Source organism: Saimiri boliviensis, chromosome 16 (assembly GCF_048565385.1).
Source record: "Saimiri boliviensis isolate mSaiBol1 chromosome 16, mSaiBol1.pri, whole genome shotgun sequence".
In the NCBI taxonomy this organism is placed as follows: domain Eukaryota; kingdom Metazoa; phylum Chordata; class Mammalia; order Primates; family Cebidae; genus Saimiri; species Saimiri boliviensis.
Window position 1 is genome coordinate 42,154,157 of NC_133464.1, and position 13,652 is coordinate 42,167,808.

Here is a 13,652-nt window from a genome sequence, read left to right on the forward strand (position 1 = left end):
TAGATGTTTTTACTATGTTTTTACTAGTTAACATTCAGTCAAAAACCAGAAATCAGAACAGTCATTTGTCAGTTCTTCTAAACAAAGATATTTTAATATTAAATATAAAGTTTTTTAGTAAGTATAAAAAATATACTAGTTAACCAAAAAGTCAACAAAGTAACACTATATTGTAAATTAATCAACTCAAAATAATAGCTACCTCTCTTGGGGCTGTAAAACTAAAGGACAAGGTTAAAATGATTTAAGATTTAGAAGCTTGGAGAAGGGCCCTATGCACTGATATTCAGTCAACTGTGATTTGGGCCTCACTTAGCTGGAGCTAGTCTCAGTAGGAAAGACCTGGGGCCCAGAGCTCTGAGGAGAGGACGGCAGTCTGCTCGTGCTGACGTCTTAGAGTTGTCTCAATGAAGCTGATGGCATGTTTCAGAAAAACTGCAAACTAGGTGTGTCTGATATTACAAAACAACTGTTGCTACTATAGTGAGAAAAGGATGGGGTCACACACACACACACACACACACACAAGCAAACAAAAGAACAAGACCCTTTAGTCTCCTCTAGTCTTTCAGTCTCTGCCACCCTGTAATGACAGATCCTACCAGGGACCTAGGTGGCAAAGCAGAAAAGATCGCCCCTATCTCAAAAGCAGAAAATGCAGGAGATGATGTAAGCAGGAGAAACAACAGCTTAAAAAGCTGGCACTTCCTCCGCAAAATGAAAAATGTTCAAGGGGGTACAATCTGAGGGCTACTTTTCATTCTTTTAAATTACTACTTGGAGATTCATTTTAACAATCTCAACTCTGTTTTTCTTCTGCTTGGGAAAGTTTTTAATTTATTGAGACTTATTTAATTGTCCTTTTCCCCATTATTCTAGTGATCTGATTTGAGATATATTTTAGTACATGTTTATTTTAATGGTTATATGTGTGTTTTAAGACTGATTTCTTTGCCACAAGTCTCTTTCCTCAGTTAAAAAAAATTAACTGGCCGGGCGCGGTGGCTCAAGCCTGTAATCCCAGCACTTTGGGAGGCCGAGGCGGGTGGATCACAAGGTCGAGAGATCGAGACCAACCTGGTCAACATGGTGAAACCCCGTCTCTACTAAAAATACAAAAAAAATTAGCTGGGCATGGTGGCACGTGCCTGTAATCCCAGCTACTCAGGAGGCTGAGGCAGGAGAATTGCCTGAACCCAGGAGGCGGAGGTTGCGGTGAGCCGAGATCGCGCCATTGCACTCCAGCCTGGGTAACAAGAGTGAAACTCCGTCTCAAAAAAAAAAAAAAAAAAAAAAAATTAACTGAATTCAGTCAAGGCTAATTTACTTATAATCTTTAGTATTTTCGATGTAGACTTAAAATTTTTGCATTTTAGTTTACTGACACGATATCTTTGACTCACTTCTTTCCAATCATCTTTATAATCAGCTTATTTTGAGTGTGTTCTCTTATCATCTTAAAAGTTTTCTGTTTCACCAAATGCATAGTTTCTTAGTTTGAGAGCACAAATTATTTATTTTTCCCACTAAACACAAGTTTTAAAGTATATACTTTTATCTCAAAACTAAAATATTTTTATATGATAGAAACACATCATGCTTAGTTTTAACCTTATTTTGTTTTTCTATTTATTACTTGTGATTTTCCCTGTCACTTAATATTTAAGTCTCTCTTTCAAGGTACATTTATTTGCTCTCAAAATCCTGCTCCCAAATGTTTTTCTAGAAGTTTAATTAATATCAATATTCATTATTATTTTAAAAAATCTATTAGATGAGAAAGAAAAGGTGATGGAGAATCACAAAGAGCCAAAGGAAACAGCTAGTTGTCAATTCACTTCTTTTTTGTATTTGGTAAAGCTTTTCTTTGCAGTAATGTATAAAGTTTTCTCTATCAAACTTTACACTACAATCACTCTCAACATCAAAAAATATCTGTAAACCTTCCTGCTAGACTTCTTTTGGCTATAGTTGTTGAGACAAACTCCACATCCTGCTACCACCACTGCTCTGTAAGGCTGCTGTGTAGAAGTGAAAAGAAGTTGAAATCACATACAGCCCACAGTCATGGGCTGCTTGCATAAAAGTGGTTGAGTGTTTTTTCATTATCTTCTGAGGAATACTGAAAATTCTAGGACAGGAAATTAAAATATTCTTATTACCAACTTTCAGTCTTATCTGCAAATTTTCTAAGAGAAATGTTTTTGAATTGTTTCTCTATGAAATATAGAAATATATACCACTTATCACTCCTCTCAATACAACTTTTATTCTGTTGTGCCATTTAATGACATTCATAGAAAAAATATTCTCCTATCTGATTTCTCCTGACAATCACTTTTCCCCCTTAAAAAGAATTTTAAATTATATAATAAAGATTGTTCATTTGTGTTAATATTGTCATTTTGCTAAATTAACACCACTTTGTGTAACATGTAATATATGCATCACTGTTTTTTCTACTTATATTCATATTTTCTCTTGAAAAATGACTTTTTAAGCATTACAATGTTTTTTCCTTAAAAAAATACTTAACTTGGAAGTTAATAAAATTTTACATTCTTTAATATTAAATATTAAAAGGAAAATTATCCATCGGTATATCTATTCACAGACAGCAAAATTTACAATAATCGAATGGATGTCCTCTGGCCAGGCACAGTGGCTCACCTCTGTGATTCCAACACTTTGCGAGGCCAAGGTGAGAGGATTGCTTGAGCCCAGGAGTTTGAGACCATTCTGGGCAACATAGTGAGACCCCAGCTCTACAAATAATTTTAAAATTAACTGGGTGTGGTGGCATGCTCCTGTAGTTCCAGCTACTTGAGAGGCAGACGTGAGAGGATTACTTGAGCCAGGAGAATGAGGCTGCAGTAAGCTGTGATCACGCCACTGTTCTATAGCCTGCGTGATGATAGAGAAAGACCCTCTATCCAAAAAAAAAAAAAAAAAAAAAAGGATGTCCTCTTGGATGTTCATTTTATAATTCTAATAGGGGATAATAGAGGAAAGCACAATCCTTTTTTGCCTCTTTACTTTTTCTAATTATTCTTTATAAGTAACTGTCAGTTATTTAGCGTGACTTTTTCTTACCATTTACATTGACGCCAATAGATTTATTGCTGGTATTATTTAGAACATGGATATCTCATTAACACAGCAAATTTCTTCAGTATGGATGAGAAGTGTCCTGCCCTTTCATTATTTTATTCACTTGTTACATTATTTTGTAATGAAAACACATACATACATTAAAGTATTAGTACGTTATTTATCTGTATTTTGGATAATTAGCTTGCATTATAGCTTTTTGATTTTTTGACTTTATTTGAATTGCCTTAAAATATGTATTTTGTTGTAAATAGTTTCCAATCTTAATCAGAAATAAATGAAGAAACTATTTAACACACAGTGTTGTGGCAATTTCTTGTACGTTGTTATGACTAAATTGTCTATCCAGTTTCTTCTAGTGCCCCTTTAAATGGACTCTACCTAGAAATCATTATTCAGGTTGCTTTTCCTATCCTTGTATTTTTTGATCAGCTAGTTTAAATCATATATTAAGAAATTCTGTTTTACTGTAGTATGATTCTTAATAAAACTATCACAGTGTGATATTAATCCTCTTGGAAGATTTTAATTCTTACATTGCTGAAATTGTTTACATTTTAATTGAGTACATTTTCTTGAATTTTAATTCTATTCTGTGAAAATGTTTCAAATGGTTCCATTTCTCTCTCGAGATATTTTTTCCTTTAAATTGAACTAGTATAGCTTTTACTTAGCATCTTTTTCTTCCCCCTGTGTGTAATTTAAGGGCCATTAATGTCTAGATATTTTTCCTGTGTTACTCATACAGAAACATAATTATTAAAAAGTGACCTTTTACTTCAGACTCATAGCAGAAACTTGTTTTAACACCACCCTCTTTTTTATTTTTAAAAATTTTTTCCCTCGTCTCTGCTGATGTGATTTTTTCCTCTTGTTTGGCATATTACATATCACTGTCATTCTAAGCTGGCGATTGTTTCCCTAAATGTTATTTTGAATACTTTTTCCAATTAAGAGTACTAACAGAGGACACAAACAGATGGAGAAACATTCCATGTTCATGGTTAGGAAGAATCAACATCGTGAAAATGGCCATACTGCCCAAAGTAATTTACAAATTCAATGCTATTCCCATCAAACTACCAATGACCTTCTTCACAGAACTGGAAAAAATAACCTTAAACTTCATATGGAACCAAAAGAGAGCCCACATAGCCAAGTCAATTCTAAGCAAAAAGAACAAAGCAGGAGGCATCACACTACCGGACTTCAAACTATACTACAAGCCTACAGTAATCAAAACAGCATGGTACTGGTACCAAAACAGAGGTATAGACCAATGGAACAGAACAGAGGCCTCAGAGGAAATATAACATATCTACAACCATCCGATCTTCGACAAACCTGACAAAAACAAGCAATGGGGAAAGGACTCCCTGTTTAATAAATGGTGTTGGGAAAACTGGCTAGCCATGTGCAGAAAGCAGAAACAGGACCCCTTCCTGATACCTTACACCAAAATTAACTCCAGATGGATTAAAGACTTAAACATCAGACCTAACATCATAAAAACCCTAGAAGAAAATCTAGGCAAAACCATTCAGGACATAGGTGTAGGCAAGGACTTCATGACCAAAACGCCAAAAGCAATGGCAACAAAAGCCAAAATAGACAAATGGGACCTAATCAAACTCCACAGCTTCTGCACAGCGAAATAAACAGTCAGTAGAGTGAATCGGCAACCAACAGAATGAGAAAAAAAATTTTCAGTCTACCCATCTGACAAGGGGCTGATATCCAGAATTTACAAAGAACTAAAACAGATCTACAAGAAAAAAACAAACAAGCCCATTCAAAAATGGGTGAAGGATATGAACAGATACTTTACAAAAGAAGACATACAGGAGGCCAACAAACATATGAAAAAATGCTCATCATCACTGGTCATTAGAGAAATGCAAATCAAAACCACATTGAGATACCATCTCACACCAGTTAGAATGGCGATCATTAAAAAATCTGGAGACAACAGATGCTGGAAAAGATGTGGAGAAATAGGAACACTTTTACACTGTTGGTGGCAGTGTAAATTAGTTCAACCATTGTGGAAGACAGTGTGGCGATTCCTCAAGGACCTAAAAATAGAAATCCCATTTGACCCAGCAATCCCATTACTGGGTATATATCCAAAGGATTATAAATCATTCTACTATAAGGACACATGCACACGAATGTTCATTGCAGCACTGTTTACAATAGCAAAGACCTGGAACCAACCCAAATGCCCATCGATGATAGACTGGATAGGGAAAATGTGGTACATATACACCATGGAATATTATGCAGCCATCAAAAACGATGAGTTCGTGTCCTTTGTAGGGACGTGGATGAACCTGGAAACCATCATTCTCAGCAAACTGACACAAGAGCAGAAAATCAAACACCACATGTTCTCACTCATAGGCGGATGTTGAACAATGAGAACACATGGACACAGGGAGGGGAGCACTACACACTGGGGTCCGTTGGGGTGAAATGGGGGAGGGATGGGGGGATGGGGAGGTGGGAAGAGATAGCATGTGGAGAAATGACAGATCCAGGTGAGGGGAAGGAAGGCAGCAAACCACACTGCCATGTGTGTACCTATGCAACAATCTTGCATGTTCTTCACATGTACCCCCAAACCTAAAATGCAATTAAAAAAAGAGTAATAAAAAACAATTAATACTTTTCTTAGGTTTAGGTTATTTATGATACAATTTGTTGTGGAAAAAAAAAAAAAACAAGAAATTGGCTCATGGCTTAAAGTTAATGAGTGTGTTCTGATGGATTCAAGACCAAAATTCCATCAATTTCATGTAACAAATTTAGTGAGTCTTCTAGTAAGACAGGTTTAGCTAAGCAGTATATATGCCAGCACAGCCAGACTTACTTGGTGAATAAAGAAAATACCAAAAACAAAAACAAAACAAAACAAAACAAGAAACTGTGAATAAACATGATTTTGTGGTGGTTGGCCAAATATAAACTCAGATTTTCCAAACAATATATACATTAGTGGTTTTGTTTCTTCTTTGGCAGCTGCCTTGGCTTATTTTTTTTCACACTTTACATTCTAGCTAAGATATTTTTTGTGGTTTTTAAAATATTTTCTTAGCTTTCAAAGCAGACACTGATTCTGCCTGAACACATCTTGTCAGTAGGCTTGAATTTTAATAAACATGTGGTACTGCCCCTTTAAGAATCTGCAAAACATAAAAACTGAGTTTGTTTCATGATTTGCTATGGCAAAATGTATTCATTCATTCATTTATTCATACAAATCTTCATGTTAATAATTTTTTTTTTGATATGGAGTCTTGATCTGTCACCAAGGCTAGAGTACAGTATCATGATCTCAGCTCACTGCAACCTCTGCCTCCTGGGTTCAAGTGAGTCTCCTGCCTTGACCTCCAGAGTAGCTGGGATTACAGGCATGTGCCACCACACTTTTTGTTGTTTTTGTTTCATATTTTTGTAGAGACAGGATTTCACCAAGTTTGCCAGGCTGGTCTCCAACTCCTGACCTCAGGTGATCCACCCACCTCAGCCTCCAAAAGTGCTGGGATTACAGGAGTACAAAGCTTCATGCTAGTAATTCTGGAACCTGGGAGGCAGAAGCTGCAGTGAGCAGAGGTTGTGCCAATGCCCACTCCAGCCTGGGAAACAGAGTGAGATTCTGTCTCAAACAAACAAAAATAATTCTTACAAGGCATTTGTAATTTCTGTTCAGTCTGAAACATACACAGCTTAAAGCATCAGGTGAGCAGGATTCATCGTCTGTTGTTTTTCTCTTGTGTCCTAATACCTAGCACAATACCTTAAGCCTGAAGGCCCATCACTTGCATATACCTTCTAACACTCTTGTTTCTTCTTTTGCATTCAAATTTTATTCTTCTTCTCATGGGTGGCACCTGAAATTGTGTAATTTTTAACTCATCTTAGACTCACATATTAAAAAAGAAAAATAAATAAATTTCTGTTTATTGAATCTTAGTTGGGGCTACTACTAATAAGCTCAGGAGAATTTTAAATACTGAAAGAAACGATTTTTAAGGGACCAATTGTTTTATTGGATATCCAGAATGAGAGGAATCATTACAATAAGAAAGAAAAACTTGTATCCATACCTTGAATATAAAATGCAAAATTTAAGTTTGGCAGGAACATAATGAAAGGGAGTGGCCCCAAAGATTGGATAGAATGGCAGGCCCTCAGATCATATAGTAACTTGGCCAAGATAAAAATATTGCAAAGGTTTTAAAAAGGATCAGTGTCTTGTTTTCATTTCTATTTTATAAATATTCACTCTGGTTAAAGAATTGTTTCTAATTGCTCAAGGAAACTGTGTAATTATTAGAATTTAATCACAATGTTGATTGGCTAAGATATATGCCAGTGACTAAAAGGGATTATTTAACAAATTATGCCTCAGAATTAAAATTTATTTCAACAGCCAACAGTTCATTTTGGTGCCCTATTTGAGCATGGTCACTGCCAGTTTCTTCAGTCTGGAATATAGTGGTTTTAATGGCTTAGACCTCACCTTCCTTCTCCATTCTCTTTTCTCACCACCTGCCTTCAAGCCACCCAGTGTCCCAGCCATAGCAAATCATTCCAGTTCCCTGAACATACCTTGATTGTCCACACCCTTTTGCCTTTTCACTTACTCATGTTTCTGCCTAGATTCCCCTTTCATTGCTTTTTATTTCTTAATAACTTGTGTCTTTCCACTATTCACTGTCCACTTAGTTTCCTGCTCAATATTCATTTGATCTTTGAATACATATGAAAACTCTCTAGACTGATAAACTATCCCAACTCTAGCTCTCTATGTGCAAGATCAATGTGGCAATATCAGTATTAACAGGACTGAGTTTATTACACTTGAGAAAAATAGTGTCAAGAAATGTTAAAATATATTAATTTCTGCCAAGATTATTTATATCTTCCACCATCCAAAGCATTGTTTAATTTTTATCTTTCCTGTAAACTCTTTTTGAATCCACCCAATTTAATCTTTTTTTCTTCCTGACTTTTTGTACCCAAGACACATAATTAATAATATTCCCTGCCATTTGTTAAAATCTTGCTTCAGTGGAACTTAAAAACAGGTGCATTTTCATTGATGTTTTCACAGATAAATCACTTTTTTTTCTAGAATTAGAAACAAGTACTTCATTTTTTTAAAAAATTCACAAACAGGTACTGCCCATAATGATATATCAAAGAACATAAATAAATTCTGCCCTCAGAGAGCTTACATTATACTAAAAGGAACTAGAAAACAATCACAAAAAAATAAGCTTCAGAATTATAATAGGTGTATGTAGGAGATCAGTCAGAATGGTGTGCAAAATTTTCAAAAACACAAACCTTCTTGGAAGGCCGGAAGGTTTTGCAAAAGCCTTGGGAAAAAGTTTACGTCTGAAGGCAGCCTAATCCTTTTACCTTAAGCTAATAGCATAGAGCAGATAACAAAGGAATATAGAGGAGTGTATCCAAATAGCTTATTTACTAAGACTGATCTTGATCTTCCTGGAGGGCATGACTACTCTCTACCTAGGGGTCAGCAATGTTAATTACTCTCCAATGTTGTTTACTTGATTGAGTCTTTTGTCATCTAATCTGTACTAAATAAATGTGACCAGGCAAAAACCTGTGTCAGTGTATGTGTTTCATCCCTCATTCAGTCAAGTCTGCCAGTCAGACTCCACAGGTATAGTGTGGGAGCAGAGGAAATAAAGAGGTAGTAAGATTGAACTGGCAGTTTTGGGTTGGTGAGGTCTGCCAAGTTTGGGTATGTGATGACTTGATCTAAATTAATTCACATATTTACAATTGTCAGATTCTTTTCATAAATTTGGGTATGTTTTAATAAACAAAAGTAGGTGGACTCTATCAGAGCTTCTAATCTTATTTACCAGCTATGTGTTAGAATAGTAGCAAGTGTACAGAGAGTTTGCAATAGGCACCATCATTTTTTAGCAAGCAGAAAGAAAACCAGTCACACAATGTAATGCCATAGCTTAGTGAAATCCCATTGACTGTCCTGTAAGGCACTTTAACAAGAACCTCCCATGGAAAGGCAGATATGGGAGTAATCTGACAGCATTATTGATAAGCTTTCTTGTGGCATTGATGAAAGAGCTCTCTGTTAATTAGGAAACAAAGGACCAACCTAAGTTCTGGACTTAGAGAGTTGCTTCAAAGGTACTGGAGTTGAGGGATACTAATCCTTTTGTTGTACAACAGAAAGAATGAACCCTTTTTCTGGGTAACCAAATACAGTGAGTCAAAATTATATTTAATCTCCCAAGATAGTTAGCAAAGCATTCTAATATTTACATAATAGTATGGGAGTACTTTCTGTGCACTTTCCCTGAAATATGCTTTATTGGTAAAGTATGCGAAATATTAAATAACTACCTAGGATACAGATTATAAATAAAGTTAAATTTCAGGGAACAAGACAAAATGGGATCAGAAAAGACTTTCTAGTGGAAACACAACCTCAGTTGACTAATGAGAGAAGAGGAGAAATAACCCTGCATATGTAATAAAAACGGTAATGGTACATTCATATACTTTATGTTAGAGTATATGAATGTAGCATGCTACATAGTGCTAGAGAAGATCTAGTGCTATGGCAGAAACTGCTAATTATCCCTCAATACTCATTCATTCCTTTTTATATGACAGTATAAACACACATTTTTAGTGAGGCATATGGCCATCTAAAGTAAAGACAAGATTTTCCAGTATCTTACCAACTAGGAATAACCACGTGTTTGGTTCTGACCAATGAGATAAGAGAAGTGAGTTGTGTGGCCTAAAAGATGGACTCTTTAAGGGAGAGGCTGTGCTTCTTCTTCAAATTTTCTTTCATCCTGCTGTTTGAACCATGGTTGTGGTAGCTGGGACTCCACCTTGGGACATCAAGACACGAGGGTCAGTAGACAATTGTCCAGGGAGTTTTAGCATTACTGCACATTTTCCAAACAATAATTACTGGTGACTGTTTTTTACAACATCTTTTCAGGATATTTGTAAATCAAAGAGTTGAACACAAACACAGTGGCTTCCTTTTGGTCAGAAGGTAGAGAATTGTTTCTTTACCAGAATCATAAAGATAATGTCTCTCTTCAGGGTTAAGGTTGTACAGGTTTTTTTGGTAGCTCCTTTAAAGGATTAGAGTTTCAGAAACTTAGAGGTCCTCAGAAGTGAAACAAACACACCACATGTGCAGCCTTCACTTGAATTGCTCCAATTCATGCTGGTGGGACTTGGGAGAAACAAGGAGAGCCCATGTAAACATGAGGTTTATGCTGTCTACTGCACTGTACCTAGCAGTCACTTCTCTCCCCCTCACGAATCTTGTTTCTTCTGTTGGCATCCATTAAACTGTAGCAGGCTAATTGGTTAGGTTGGAAGTAGGGTAGAATTTCAGATTCTTCACAATTCTTGACCATGCTCATACTCCAGCAATGCACCCTGGGTCTCCTCTCCTATAAAACCATGTTTACACACATTCCAACACATATCCTAATCAATGCAAGATTTGTTTTCTTGAGCTGCTGTATTGCATGTAACAGAATATAAATCATAGGGCACTAAGTTAGATGAGCACCTGCTAACTAGGCCTCAAGACGTTGAAACATGGTAGCTGAACATTAGGTAAAACTTATCTGTGTGCTTTGTAAACACATCAACTAGCCACAATAGCAGAGAAGACTCAGATTCTTGCAATTCTCAGAAAAGTCATAGAAAAGTACCCTTAGTCAAAAATATTTCTCTATCTTCTGTAATTCCTGGCACACAAGGATATACTGGTCAATATTCATAGCTAATGGAACTATGAAGCTGATGGTTTTGAAGAATGTTATTTTTCTGTCCTTAACTCCATAGCATAGCATGCAACTCCCTTCATTCTCAATCTAACCTCATCCTACAAGCTGCATCTCTTTCCTGCCCTCCTTCACTACCGCCCCTTCCCTCAATATGACATACCTGTCACTCTTTATCTATCAACTGCTATGAACTTTCATGCCCCTGGTCTTTACATTTAATGCTTTTCTTGTATATAATGCTTTCCCCATTTTTTTCATCTTACAAATTTTTACTCATCTTTCAACTCAAAGTAGAAATGTCACATTGCCTTTCTTGCTGTGAAACTGTCAGCTGTCACTTCCTATGCTGTCAGTGCATTGACTTCCATCATCAGATTCTTCCCTGCTCTTCAAATTTTCAAACTCTACTTTGTCATTACAGTGAAAGAAGCAGGGAATAGTAGAGATGGAGTTTTGCCATGTTATCCAGACTGGTCTTGAACTCCTGGGCTAAAGTCATCCTTCCACTTAGACCTCCCAAAGTGTTTGGATTATAAGTGTGAGCCACTTTGCTTGGCCTGATAATTGTTCATAAAGACTCGTGTGTAATTACAACATATATTCCAACTGGTCAGAGTTCATTGTTCATATTCCTTGGATATTATTATACTTTAAAGAATAATTATGGTAATATTGTTATTTTTATATTCTTGTTCTTAGCCTAATTCAGACTTAATTTACATTCACAAATAAATACATTTCAGACAATGCTGGTTGATAGCATATATTCATAAAGTACATAATTTAATTTTGTTAAGGTACTGAAATCTACCTACTGGTTTTAATAATGGATCCATGAAGTGGTCCAAAATAACAATATTATTTCTTTTACACAAATTCCAATTTTCTCATTTCTTTTTCAAAGTTCTTGAGGTAAAAATCAGTGTATTTCAAGTAATTTTGCCTTGATAGTATTGTCTTAGTATTGTTATTTATATGTTAATAAAATTATTATTACACTTTTAATCTGATGACAGATTATGAATGACATGAAAAGAACACACCATAGGACACACCATATACTAAAGCAAAGACACCACTAACAATGGAGTTTTGTTAGTAATTCATAAAACAGGTAGCAGATATAAAGCATTTATTTTATAGAAAAAACTGAAATATTATCTCATATTTATGAATGCATTACATAAACTTGTGTCAAAACCACTGTGTTACTAGATTTTTATTGGGGGAGGTGTCATAAAATGTTTACTTACATCCAAGAAAAGTTATATTATAACCTGTGAACTTTGCCATTTGCAAATAAAATATATGTTAATATATATGCTATTAGTGGAAAAAAGGTGCTGATAAGCTAAATGTTTCACTTCTATAATGTAAGCTGTAAGTTTAATAATCAAAATTTTGTGGAAAAAAAAAATGGGTTCTTGTCACATGACCAGGAAAAGTTAGGCACACAGACACTTTGAAGGGTGAAGGAGAATGGAATTTATTGGGTGAAAAGGAAAAAAACTCAGCAAAACAAGAGGGGTTTCTGTTAACAGGCCCCCATCTCACAGGTTGAATCTCAGGTCCCCACCCAGCAACAGGAGAGTTCAGGCTCCTCCCCGCTGCAAACACAGGAATTTCCTAAGGTTCCACCCAGCCCACACAGTGAACAGGCTGGTGGGAGATTCTCCTGGGACCTTCTTCCTTTCTTCCTCCTCCATCTATCAATAACATGTTTTTACATTCTGGAGTAAAAAAGTATGTGGAGTATTTATTCATTTATTCCTCCTGCATAATAGGTTTTTCACTGGGCAAATTTGGTTTAATACACAACATCCTTATTATTCAGTACATTTCTTCCTAACCTAGTTTATTGAGTTTTTATCATGGAAGTGTGTTGAATTTTGTGAAGTGCGTTTTCTGCATCTATTGATATGATCTTGTGATTTTTATTCTTTATTCTATTGACATAGCGTATGTATTGCTTTAATCAAGATTTTTCTGTTGAACTATCCTTGCATCCTAAGTATAAATTCTATTTGGTCATGGTTTATGTACTGTTGGATTCAGTTTGCAGGTATTCTGATGAGGATTTTTGCATGTATATTTATAGGAATGTGGCCTCTCATTTTTATTTTATTTTGGGGGTGTCTTTGTCTGGCTTTGGTATCAGGGCAATGCTGGCCCCACAGAATGTGTTAGTGTTCTGTCTTCAATATGCGAAAGAACTTCCGAAAAATTAGCAAAATTCTTTAAGTGTTTGTGATGTGAACCCAAAATTTCTCAGTCAAGTGTCAGTCTATTTAGAAGGTTTATTTTGCTAAGGTTAAGGATGCACTCATAACACATCCTCCAGTTGTAAATGATATTTATGTTTACTTTGTATATTATGTCTTTCCTGCTTCAGCAGGATTGAGTGCACTGAGGTCTTTTTTCCTGTTTTGTTCATGGATATATCAATAAAGTTTTAACAATGTGTGGCACACACTAAACACTAAAAAATAGGTAGTAAGCAAATGGATAAGTAAATAAATGCAGCACTGTACCTTACTATGATAAAGTCTTCATGACTATGATTAAATGGGGAAGAACTATTTTATTAGGATTACACAATGTATTCAAATCATGTTAATAACATTTATGATGTATAACTTATTTTGGGAAATTTCTATATTTAATAATATAGAAATAAATAATATGAGAAATAATAAATTTCTCATTAATAAA

The 13,652-nt window shown here is 35.5% G+C and overlaps 1 protein-coding gene across 1 annotated transcript in view; it reads left to right on the forward strand.

Moving 5' to 3' along the window:
- The window catches only part of KLHL1 (kelch like family member 1), a 402,761-nt gene that overhangs the window by 374,397 nt on the left and 14,712 nt on the right, over window positions 1–13,652 (forward strand). The window lies entirely within an intron of this gene.